This window comes from Quercus lobata, chromosome 2 (assembly GCF_001633185.2).
Source record: "Quercus lobata isolate SW786 chromosome 2, ValleyOak3.0 Primary Assembly, whole genome shotgun sequence".
NCBI classification, from domain to species: domain Eukaryota; kingdom Viridiplantae; phylum Streptophyta; class Magnoliopsida; order Fagales; family Fagaceae; genus Quercus; species Quercus lobata.
This window is the reverse complement of record NC_044905.1, coordinates 65,440,976-65,453,861: the sequence shown is the minus strand read 5'-3', so window position 1 is coordinate 65,453,861 and position 12,886 is coordinate 65,440,976. Positions and strand designations below refer to the sequence as shown.

General features: G+C 34.5%; 1 pseudogene; it reads left to right on the top strand.

Moving 5' to 3' along the window:
- The first annotated feature begins 3,491 nt into the window (after positions 1-3,491).
- Positions 3,492-10,808, top strand: LOC115968495 (annotated as a pseudogene).
- Positions 10,809-12,886: the final 2,078 nt, after the last annotated feature.

The following is a 12,886-nucleotide window of genomic DNA, read 5'->3' as shown; positions in this document are numbered from 1 at the left end:
TAAACAAGAAAACATGCAAGAAAAAAAAGACAAAACACTTGCCTCTTTTACTCTTTCTTCTCTTTTTCTATCGATTGGCTCACAGCTGAATTTTTTTTTCTCATCTCTGTATCTCACCCTTTTCTCTATTTGTGATTGTGAGGAACTTGAGTGGCTAAACAAAATGACAAGGCACACATGGCAACATTAAAGAAGCATCTACATTCTAGGGTTAACAGGTGAAAAGACAGAAATACCCCCATGTTGTATAGGGTTGCTCAGAGGAAGGATGCATTTGTAGTGATGTTTTGGGTGGAAAGAATGGGTTTACTCATTGGGATATTCGTTTTACTCATTCTATCTAGGATTGGAAGTTGGAGAGTTTACAATCTTTCTTTGCTTTATTGTATTCCTCTAATATTGATCGGAATGGGGTTGAGAAAATGGTGTGGAAGCTTGCAAAGAATGGATCTTTTGAAGTTAAAATCTTATTTTAGAGCCCTAACGATTGGAGCAAGTCATGCCTTCCCTTGGAAAAGTATTTGGAGGTGAAAGTTCCTTCTGGAGTGGCTTATTTTATTTGGACAGGCTAGGGGAAAGATTCTCACTTTAGATAATGTGGAATATTTATATTGTCAACAGATGTTGCATGTGCAAGAACATTTGGGAATCGGTGGGTCACTTGCTCCTTTGCTACTCTTATGCATATAATTTGTGGATGTTTGTGTTTAGCATCTTTGGGGTTTCCTGAGTGATGCCTAAGCAAGTAGTGGATCTACTAGCTTGTTGAAATAGAGGGGTGGGCGGCAGGTGTTGGGTAGCAGTTATTTGGGGAGCAATTCCACAATGCATCATGTGGACTATTTCATGAGAACATAATCTTAGAACTTTCAATGGGGAATATTCCATCATTGAACTAAAATGGTTTTTCTTGCTTACTCTACTTGATTGGATGACTGCATTGAGCAATCCTTATATCCCCTCTTTTTGGGAATTTTTAGATTTGTGTTCTTTTACTTAATGTTTTGTTTCTGTTGGTACATGTCCTGTGTATCATAGGAACAGTTTGTGTGCTTCTCTTCTTCTATTAAAAAAGTTCTTTTACCTATCCAAAAAGAAAAAGAAAAAAGCTTCTCAGTGTTTATATCTTTACAACTCTAGGCTATTTACTGTCACCAATATTTAGGTGGTAATGGTGCAGCTAAAGTTTGCAACTTCTTTTTTTCCCTGGATCATTGCTGCTTAGTTTTGACTGCAGAAGTATTGATGCTTTTAGATGTGGAATAATTTCATTATTTTTTTTTTTAAATGGAGCCTTTTATTTTAAAAATGGGTAAGATAAGGAAAAATGTATTGTACTTTGGTTCCACAAGCCAATGCAATGCAAAACATTTTGGCAATATTAGGTGCAGACCACCATGAACTTTGAATACCAAACTCCCTATGGCACTTAAAAATTAATGTCCATCTTATTACAATTCTGTCATATATCTAATATTTAACTATCTGAGAGTAGGATGCTATCTCTGTGATGGTTGACCCATCAAATTTCAAATTCCACCTGTGGAAGAGCTCTTAGCTACTTTGGCATAGGGTGACAAATCCATCTGACTGATTTCTCTTGGTTTTTCTTAATCCAAAAAAAAAAAATAATAATAAAAAAAAATAAAATAAATAAACAAAAGTGTTCAGGGTTAATTTGGTGCAGCCAGCAATTCAGATTTGTTCGGCAAGGAATTATGAAGGAAAGGAGGATAATGATATAAAGACCTAGACAAATCACATCTAGTTTATTTTAGCAATCAGATTTTGGAAAAAACCAATCACACAGTAATTAACCAAAAAAAAAACTAGTGGAACTTCTTTGCAATGTTTTCTAAAAAGTTGATTTCTTACCTATCTTTGATTAGACTAGGATATATGGTTTATAAACTAAAAAAAATTTGAAAGTTAACTACTAGTCTAAGCTTTAAACTACTAAAGGCCATGTAGAGCATAACTATACCCGCATAATAGCCATTATGCATACCTAAACTTCATTAAATTGCACCTAACAGAATAAAACATAAGAGCATACAAAACACCTAACTAGCAACAAAATGATGTAGGGAAGACATAAAGTAAGTGTCAGGACAGATTTACAAGTGCTGATTCCTAGGTTTATCTTTATCTCTATCTTTTTTTCCCTCTGTTCAATTTGTTTTTCCTGCAACTCCCTTGAAGAATTATGTGCTCTAACTTTAGCATTAGGGGCCTGTTTGGTTAGCTAAACAAAGTGCAATATTTTGTATTCATTTTCAATTTTCAGTGGGACCCACCACTAAAAAACTGATTTGGTTTTAGCATTTGTACTTAGTTTTCATTTTTAGTATCCTAAAAATTGGATTTGAATACAAAAACTGAAAACAACTTTTCAGCATTTTTGTTTTCTATGAATATGAATACAGTGGCATATTTGTAAATATTGTGAAAACACAAAGTTACTTTTTTTGAGTGATGTGAGTGTGTGTAAGTGAGAGTAGTTACTTTTTTTTTTTTGAAATAAAAAACAATGACCATACCTGGGTATTATGTATTCTATACCCAAATTATGTATTCAAAACAACTTATCAAATACTACCAAATGTGAAAAGAAGTGCTTTTTTCTATATTCAAATTCAAGATTTGAATATAGAATAAAGAAAATGAAAAGTGGATACACCACTTTTTGAAACCAAACAAGCCCTAGATCTCTTTCTTCTGCATCGAATGGTCTTTAGACCCACCAAATGACATCTCTTCTCCCATAAACAAAGGATAGAGTGTGAGGTTATGGATTCATTCTTTTATGGAAGCATGACTTATGTTTATCTTTAATATATATATATATATATATATAGAGAGAGAGAGAGAGAGAGAGAGAGAGAGAGAGAGAGATTTCAAAAGAATTATAAAAAATGAAGTAGAACAAAGAGTAGAGAAGGGGAAATCATCTTCTTACTCTAAATTCCATTAACCTTACTTGAGAAACTACCTAACAGGATTCTTACATATTACTAGGACTCTGAATTTAGAGTATCTAATAATATAATATGTAATCCAGAAAAGGGGAATAAACTACTAGGACTCTGTGATAACAATTTGAGAATTGTAGACCATGCTCAGCTAAGTTCGTATTGGGAAATCCAAGTTTGTTTAGCAGTAGAAGGTTGTGTATATATTAGGATTATTAAAACTGATCCAATTTGCAATTCCCATGTTGTTTGCATGGTCCTTCATTGGCATTGTAATTATGTCATTAATATTAAAGCTTGCTAGTGAACTGCTGTACCTAATATTTACAATTCTTTTCTAATGGATTTGGATTATTCACAGAGATGATGTGTAGATAATTGACATATGTATGCATTGTTATTTTCCCTCATTGATCTAATCCAATATGACATATGCATTCTAATATATATGGTGTAGAATTGGATGTACACATAACATTGGAGAAAGTAATAATATAAGGACATGAATAGCATAGAATGATGGAAATGAATACATGTGTTCAACCTAGGTAAGTCTATTGAAGATCCCTAGTGAACTCCATTATTTTGAGACTTAAGGTTTTGTTGTTATATTATACACACACATGTTATTTTTAAGTTTAAGTATCAAGATGTTCAACAAGTACTCTTTTGTTTTTCTTAGGGATACTCGTTCTTCAGTTCTAGAAGAAAGCCTCTGAAAATTGGGAGCTGAAAAACTTAGCAAAGAGGATGTTCAGAAGATGCAATGGGAGGTTTTGGAGGCCAAAATTGGGAATTGGATTCATTTCATGCGTATTGCTGTAAGTACTTGTCTGGAATTTGAACAAATTTGGTAGTTTTCATGTTCTGAATATATGGTTATGCATGAACAGGTCAAATTGCTTTATGCTGGAGAGTGAATAGTTTGTGATCAAATATTTGAAGGCTTTGATTCTCTTAGGGATCAGTGTTTTGGTGAGGTCACTGCAAGCAGTGTTTCAGTGCTACTTAGTTTTGGGGATACAATTGCCAAGAGCAAAAGATCACCAAAGAAGTTATTTGTACTTCTGGACATGTATGAGATAATGCGGGAGCTTCACTCAAAGGTATAGTTGATATTACTAATCCATAAAAACCTAACTAAGAGTGCTACTTATGACTCATTGGGACTAGGGTGGATGACAAGGCTATGTGGGACAATTCATAATTATTTCATTTTATTTTGGATGGAGCTGAAAATTTTGTTTTTGAGATTGTTTTTTTGAAAAGTCTAGCATCCTTGGAGCTAGTGGTATCCACTCTATTGTATAATTCATAGAATGCCTCTCATTTTGATTGTAATCCATTCATAGTTTTCAAAGAATCCCTCTTCAAAGAAATTTCTTGTATTTACTAGGTAATTCAATATGAGGTGGATAAATTTTGCTTAAAATGTGATGTATTTACTAGGTTCTTTAGACTGCTGCTTTTCTTTGATTATATAAATTATTCCAAAAAAACTAAAAATGCGTTACTTTTAATTGAAGAAAGAAATTGACAATTTTTTGAGGGCAGGAGAAGAAGATAAATTTTGCTACCTATCAATCTTTTAAAGGTATCAATTCAAAATTTTAAATAATTTTTAATTTTGAAATCATCCTACAAGCTTCCCTTTTGTTTCAATCCTATATAGAACAGTATGGTTTCTACATTACCCTAATTCTGGGTATGTGATTATATTTGATGAAATCATTTTATCTTCTCATTTGTACATAATATCTACCTTGTAAATGATTTCAAGTTATAACAGATTCTTATGCTTAATTAGCGGTTGCCCTTTGTATGCAATCATATTTCAATAGTGCAACAAATCAGGTTATTAACTTAGGTAACTGAATTTATGTGCAAATTGAAATGATTTTCAAAGGTAAGGCTTGCAGTGAAATAAGAGATTGATTCCACATTTGGTTTGACAAAACGGCTTGCTCAGACAGCTCAGGAGACCTTTGGAGATTTTGAAGAAGCTGTTGAAAAGGATGCAACTAAAACTGCTATCTTGGATGGAACAGTCCATCCTTTGACAAGCTATGTCATTAACTATGTGAAGTTTCTGTTTGAGTAAGTTCAGCTAACCGTTCTTGCTATTTCTATAATCCCGTTCTTTGTGGTAGGGTAAAATCTAGTTTCATACATTCTACTTTGTTCTAGTTCTTGATGATTGAGCCATTAAAGCCATAGTGACTTCACATGTATCCACCTATGAAAAATAAAAACGTGTCTTTATATTAGTATCTTTCATTGTTTATATCTTTATTTTCTATTCTATCCGTTTATATTTGTTCTTTTACTTTTAATTTTTAGCTGTCTCGGACTTTGCTTCATGTTCTAATTTGTTGGGAGGTGCTGCTGCCTTAAAATAAGGTTGAGAGCTTCTCTCTTACTGACATTACAATTCAATAGAAATCCTTGTGAGGAATACTTTTAGAAGATCCTAGAAAGGAGACTTGAAGGGCAATTTTGGTAGTTTATGAGAAATACGTGGAAAGGAAAACTCTTGAATTACAAGCAAAAATTCTTTTGCTTTTTTTTTTGGGGTGGGTATTTACAGGTGACCATTTTTATATAGGAAGAATTCATAGTATCAAACATTGGGTTAAAAAAGTGTTCTAAAATATGATCAGGGGCTGTTTGGTAGCTAGTGGGTAGTGAAAATGCAGGGATTTTAAGGGTTTCAAATTGGTAGGAGAAAAGGGCTTGATTTAGGGTTGAAAGAGAGATGAAAATTGTGTCTGTTGAAGGGCTGTGAAAAACATTAAAGGGGGAATAGGTGGGAAGAAAAGAGAGAGAGAGAGAGAGAGAGAGAGAGAGAAATTTGGGGTTGCAAAGAGGGAAAGAAAATGGCTGAAACTGGAAGCTGTCCAGGCCTGTGAAAAGTAATAACTTTGAGGAACTAAACAATGCTAAATGAAAGCTCATTTACTGAAATTACATACTATTAGACTAAAGACCCATGACCTAGAACTTTAGCCCACAAAGAATTCAGATATGTCAAATTATCACATACTTTTATGAGATTTAATCTTGCCATAATCCTATATGTTAGGTTATTATTATTATTTTTTTGCCTTTAAAGAGTTGAGCAGTTTTTTTTTTTTTTTTTTGTTTGATTTAACTACTAAAGCTCGATCAAATGATTGACTTAAGATTATGCACCAAATTTTTACAGCTATCAATCAACCTTGAAGCTGCTTTTTCTAGAATTTGATAACAAAGATGAAACGGGTTCGCAGTTGGCCTCTGTAACAATGAGAATAATGCAGGCTCTTCAAACCAATTTGGTTGGAAAATCTAAGCAGTATAAAGATCCTGCTTTGACCCATTTATTTCTCATGAATAATATTCATTATATGGTCAGATCTGTGCGCAGGTATGTCATGTACATATTATCAGAATTCTATTTTAAATCTTGAATGATTTTCTTGCCTGTGAATACTAGGTGCTTCTTTAATATCTGTTTTCAGGTTAGTAGCCAAGGATTTGTTAGGGGACGATTGGGTACAGAGACACAGGAGGATTGTGCAGCAACATGCAAATCAATACAAAAGGAATGCTTGGGCAAAGGTAACATTCTACCGAATGAAGCTACATCTGAATCTTCTGTTGATATGTCACGTTGCCTGGTGTTGCATTGATTTGTTTCTAGAAAGATAATTTTATCATCTTATCTTTAAAAACATGTGGCTTTATTTGGGGTGTGTGTGTGTGTTACAATTTTTTGGTCTGAACCCGTGGGAGCAACATTGCCATCTATCAATTTAATGTCTAAAGACTCTAAACTCTAAACCTTACATGTATGTAGAGTTTCTTTTCTTCTTTATTTGATAGACATGAGCCTGGCTGTATGCATACAATAAAGCTCACACTGTTCTACTCATTGATCTGTGTATTTTTGTCAATTCCATCTTAAGTCATAATATATATGAGCATAGTATCACAGATATCTTTGATACGTTTTTCTCTGGGATGAGTTGCCTTGTACTCTATATGAGGCAAACAATATGATGCAGCATAGGGTGTGTAGAAGCAGAATCTGTAACACACAATTACTACAATTCTTCCACAAAACCTAAGTTCCACAAGAACACTAGGCTAGTAGGCAAAATAATAGAGAAAACCTCTCTAACAAGCTTTTATTAATCAACACATAACATCAATAATCAACCCCTCTAAAGAGTATTTATAGGAATAGAATTTCTCCTACTCCTTTTAGGAAAAGACATAATAAACCTACGTCTACTTGAGAAAGGAAAAACAATTTAACTTGGAAAAGAAAAATAATTAAAATCCTAATTCAACTAGGAAAAAGAAAACAACATAAAATATTAAAATATTTTATTCTTTCTTAACTAATCTGCATCATTCTCTCGGGGTTGGGGAAAACTCGTCCTCGAGTTTTGTGGCAATCTTCCATGATCAATTGGAACCCCAAATAATCCTCTTCATCCTATTCTTCTGTGCAAGACAAGACAAATCAGTATACTACTTATCAATCTTTTCTCACTCATAATAAATCTTGATGTACGGATTTTTATTCTTGACCTCTTTTGCTATGGCGGGATATATGAAGCAAGTACTAAAAAAGAATCCATGCACATATCCAAAAACTTCATATTGCCTACTCCACAAAGATTACTTAATATCACTTGTTCACGCCTCTTGTTGACCTCTATCAATTCTTGCTCAATAAAATCCTCCCAGAAGGGATCAATAACGTTTTTCATTAATCATTCTAAATTGATGTTAACTGTATTACCAAAGAAATTTGAGAGAAGCTCATCAACCCCAATGAAATCATAGTGTCTAATGTGTTCAAGCTTTAATAGATTGAAACTTTGTTCATCAATTGAGAACTCGTCTACTACTGAACAAACTGATTGTACCAACCTATGATTGTAATCAGTAAAATCAATAACCTTTTGTCTTTGAACATCGAAAGTCTCATCAATGGTGTGAGTTATGGGCTTACCTTGTATGTATATGACTTTATTTTTATCAAGCTCAATCTTGTCTTCTTGACTAAAATCTTCAGGATAGTCATCATAAATTGGTGGAGAATCCCAATTTATTACACAGACTCTTTCAATGTATTCATCCTCCTTTTTGATATCGTAGTCCTCCTCCTCGACATCAAAATACTCCTCCACATAACATGGATTTGGATGGCAGTTTTGAGGTTGGTTTTCAATGGCTAAGGCGGCGAGCTGCTTTGAAAGCGCATCAAACCACTCCTCTGTTTGTTGAAAGAATGCCTCTAATTGCGCATCGCGTGCAACCTCATCGCATTCATACACGTCATCTATGGCAACAAGTCTTCCCTCACATGCTCCTCTTTGTGTCATGGTAGGAACCCAGCCTGGCTCTGATACCAACTGATGCAGCGTAGGGCGTGTAGAAGCAGAATCTGTAACACACAATTACTACAATTCTTCCACAAAACCTAAGTTCCACAAGAACACTAGGCTAGTAGGCAAAATAATAGAGAAAACCTCTCTAACAAGCTTTTATTAATCAACACATAACATCAATAATCAACCCCTCTATAAAGAGTATTTATAGAAATAGAATTTCTCTTACTCCTTTTAGGAAAAGACATAATAAACCTACGTCTACTTGAGAAAGGAAAAACAATTTAACTTGGAAAAGAAAAATAATTAAAATCCTAATTCAACTAGGAAAAAGAAAACAACATAAAATATTAAAATATTTTATTCTTTCTTAACTAATCTGCATCACAATATATTACTTCTATTAAAAAAATATAGTGCAAACTCAAAGAAATGCCTTCTTAACCGAAATACATTTGATTTAGTTTCATCATATGCACTAATGGTGTTTAAAAAATTCCTCATTTTGTTGTATTTTTATCATAGTTAATTTGAGCTCTTACTCTGAAATTTTACATCTTATGCTGTCCTAATGGTTGAAAATCAGAACACCCTCGATGTAACCTGTCCTGATTATGCTTAATGCCTCTTATTTCCCTTCAAAGTATTGATCTGGAAAGGAACTTGGTTTCATATTGCTAAATGCAGGTGCTTTTTTCCTTTGCAGATTCTTCAGTGCCTCACTATCCAAGGCCTAACCTCATCCGGGGGTGGGAGTTCAGTAGGTGGTGATGGAGGAAACAGGGGCGGCTTGATGTATTTGGGGGCCTAAGACGAAAATTGATTATCTTGTTTTAAATGCAAAATTACTACTAATTAACATAAACTATGTAGAATTTTTTCTTTTTTTAGAAATTTTAGAAATAGAAAAAATTTAACAAAATTTTTCATACTTGTTGATATAGTAGATTGATAATAATATGTAAAAGAGTGGTGTTAGTGGTGGACTTAAATGAGAACTAGTAAAAGTTTGCTAACTAAATTCTTATTATTATTCTTTTTTTTTTTTTGTTAAGTACAACATTCACAATATTTTTTTATAGCACATCCTAGGTTTTAAGTTACTTTTTTTTTTTCCCTCTTTGAAAATATCACTATAATTATTTTTTTGTCATCAATAACAGGTTGTAACAACCTACTAATTAGCATAATTGTAAAAGTGTTGTAAAAAATATTGTGGACATTGCATTTTTCTCTATTTTTTATTTGTTTTTCATCTGGTAAAAAAATATTATTTTATTTATTGATTATAAATAATCCTATTGGTTAAAATTTGGGGGCCTTTTTTTTACTTGGGACCTTAGGCGACTGCATTTTTTGCTCCACTGCTCAGTCGGCACTGGGAGGAAATAGTAGTGGATTTTCTAGAGCATTGGTGAAAGACAGGTTGATAATGAGTTAAATCTTTATAGGATTTTTTCAAGTATTTTTTGTCACAAATGTTCTGACCTGGTGGGATTTCTCAGGTTCAAGACGTTCAATATGCAATTTGAGGAACTTCATCAAAAGCAATCTCAGTGGACAATTCCTGACACTGAGTTGCAAGAGTCTCTAAGGCTTGCAGTTGCGGAAGTGTTGTTGCCTGCCTACAGATCTTTTGTAAAACGTTTTGGGTGCGTTTTCTCATACTTGAAGTAACACATACGCACACACACATACGCATGTGTTTGTGTATGTGTGTGTAAAAGATGTTTCGTTCAGGATGTGTTTATTACAAAGTCAATAATGAGGTCTATTTAGAAATTTTCAAACAACAGTAATGGATAAATGAAACACTTGAATGTTGTCATTCTTCACATTTTTTAAATTTTAAATGGTCATATTTAAAATGCTAGAAAAGCTCTATGTAAGAGCTACAAATGATTTAGGGTACTTGACCCAAAGCTATGCAAAATACATGCAGATAGATTGTATTTTCATTGGCTGTCTAATGATTCCTCTTTACTTTCTTGTTTACACTTGCTTTTGGATGTTTTACAGGCCTCTAGTTGAGAGTGGCAAGAACCCTCAAAAGTACTTCAAGTATGGAGCAGAGGATCTTGAACAAATGTTGGGTGAATTTTTTGAGGGAAAGAACTTGAATGAACCTAAGCGATAATGAAGATGATACGGGCCATTAACCTCTGCTTTGGTGGTACACGTCACTCTCCTTTTGTAGAGAGTTGTGGTTTAGTTCCTGTGAGGTTCCTTTTACAGTGCCATGCTTCTACCCTGCATTATAGGTGATCACATGTATGTGTCTACCTATTGTTGGAAAAAGTTGGTGAAAAGAATAAAAGAGAGCAGATTATATTGTATGCATTTGCTATGTAAAATACTGAATAAGAGTGTGACTTCATTCTTTCACAAAATGGCTGTGTACTCTGGTTTGGTGGTGATCCAAGTATATATTTTTATCAGATTTATTTAGTTATTTACCACAAAGGTTGTCATGTCGGAGCGATTTCAGTTGTGAAAAAGGCCAATGTGTCTCGACCAACAAATGCATGTGGATTCTTTTGCTAAATTATCTGAAACATTAAATTGTTATATAAAAAAAATATTATATGAAATGAAATACAGGAATAATTGTAAAAATAGTTTTTTTTTTGGTAATCGGGAAATATATATAAAGCAAAGCCAGCAACTACATAGCCCAAGGGCCAGTATTAGTACAAAACCTATTACATCCAAGACCGGTGAGGTCATATAATAAAAGCGAAGACACCTCCACAAGCGGAGTGTCTAAAAGAACAAAAGGCTGCTGGAGGTGAAGTGCCATTCTTGCAAGTTGGTCGGCACATGCATTTGCTTCTCTAAAGCAGTGTTTCAGCTTTCACCTGTGGATCCGGTTCATTAAGATCCTGCAATCATCAACCAAAGGGGCATAGTCAGCAATGGAGGCACTGCTACTGTTAAGGAGGTCCACTACTGATTTAGCATCAAGTTCTATCTCTACATCGGGCAATTGGAGTTGAATGCATAGGGAAAGCCCATCCCTTACTGCCCACAGCTCAGCGTGTAGACTGTTTTCCCACCCAATGGCCTTGCAGAATCCTTCAACCCATCTGCCATGGTGATCTCTAATGAGTCCACCACCCCCCTGCAAGACCAGGACAGCCTAAGGCAGATCCATCGGAGTTAAGTTTGTGCCAGTGGGGTTGAGGGGTTTTCCAGCTGATCGTGATAGGGAATTTCTGGTTGGGGTTAGGGGACTTAAGAGCAATGCAAGTAAATTCAGTTGCCATAAAGTCAACTTCTTCAAGCAGATGAGGGTTTGGTTGGGACAGTTGGAAAGTACTTTTATTCCTTTGGAGCCAAAGCTTCCAAATTGCAAAGAGGAAGAAGGTACCCCAGGTGTAAGGTTTATTGGGTATGGGATTTTGGTTATTGGCATTCAGATGAAGCCATTGATTGAGGGGTGTAGTGAAAAAAAGTGGTGCTGGTCCGAGCTTGATTAGTAGCTAACCAGAAATTGCTAGCGATTGGGCAGTCCCTAAGGACATGGGAACAAGTCTCATCTGCATTAGGACATGAAAGGCAGGAGGAGTATCAGATATGCATCTGTGGTGAAGTATTAGCATTGACAGGGAGGCCATTGTGTAAACATTTCCATAGAAAAATATGAATTTTTGGCAGTGTAGAGTTTCCACAGCCACTTGCCCTCAAAATTTTAATGGGGTCTATCTTCCTCTAAGCTAACTTATAGTAGGCATGATTGGAGTCAAAGTTGCCTTTATCATTTCCATCCCAGCTAAGCATATCAGTGCAACACGAGGCTTTCCTGATGGGGACTGCTTTGAAGGGAAGAAGTAGGTATGTAGGTATTACAAATGAAAGGTATGGGATGTACCACTGCCCATTTCTAATGGCATCCTTGACCATTAAACTATTTTCCTCAAGGATGAGGGGTCGTTGTATCAAAGATCGAAGGGAACCCAGTTTAGACCATTTGTCATACCAGAAGGATAAAGTGCTACTATAGGTGAATGTCACAATCAATTGATGCGCTACAATGCTTTTGTTATGTACTATTTTGGAGTCCTTCATTTCTAATTGTTTGGACTTTGGGGTGCTTACAAGTTTTTTTGGTTGATAATTCGGTAGTAATAATAATGGTGGATTTGAATTTTTGGAAGTTTTTCTTTAAAACATTAAAAGATGTTAGTGGAGCTACAAACACTTTTGTGATATTTTCAAATGCAGCCTGACAAATTGTAGTTTTTCCAAAAAAAAAAAAATGCACTGTAAGCGAAAAACAAGCAACCAGAATTTATAAATAAAAAATAAAATAACCAGAAAAAGTCGCAACTTTAATTAGGCTTGTTACACACAAATGACTCCAACATGAATTGCGTATCCACAGGGTAAAATCCGGATCATTTATTAAAATAAATTAATAAGGTTAAATACTCTCTTTGGTCGTATAGGGACTCTTGGTAAATTGCCGTTAATTCATGAACTGAGCCTAACAGTAGCTATTTTCTTCAAGCACTTATCTGTGCACGGTAG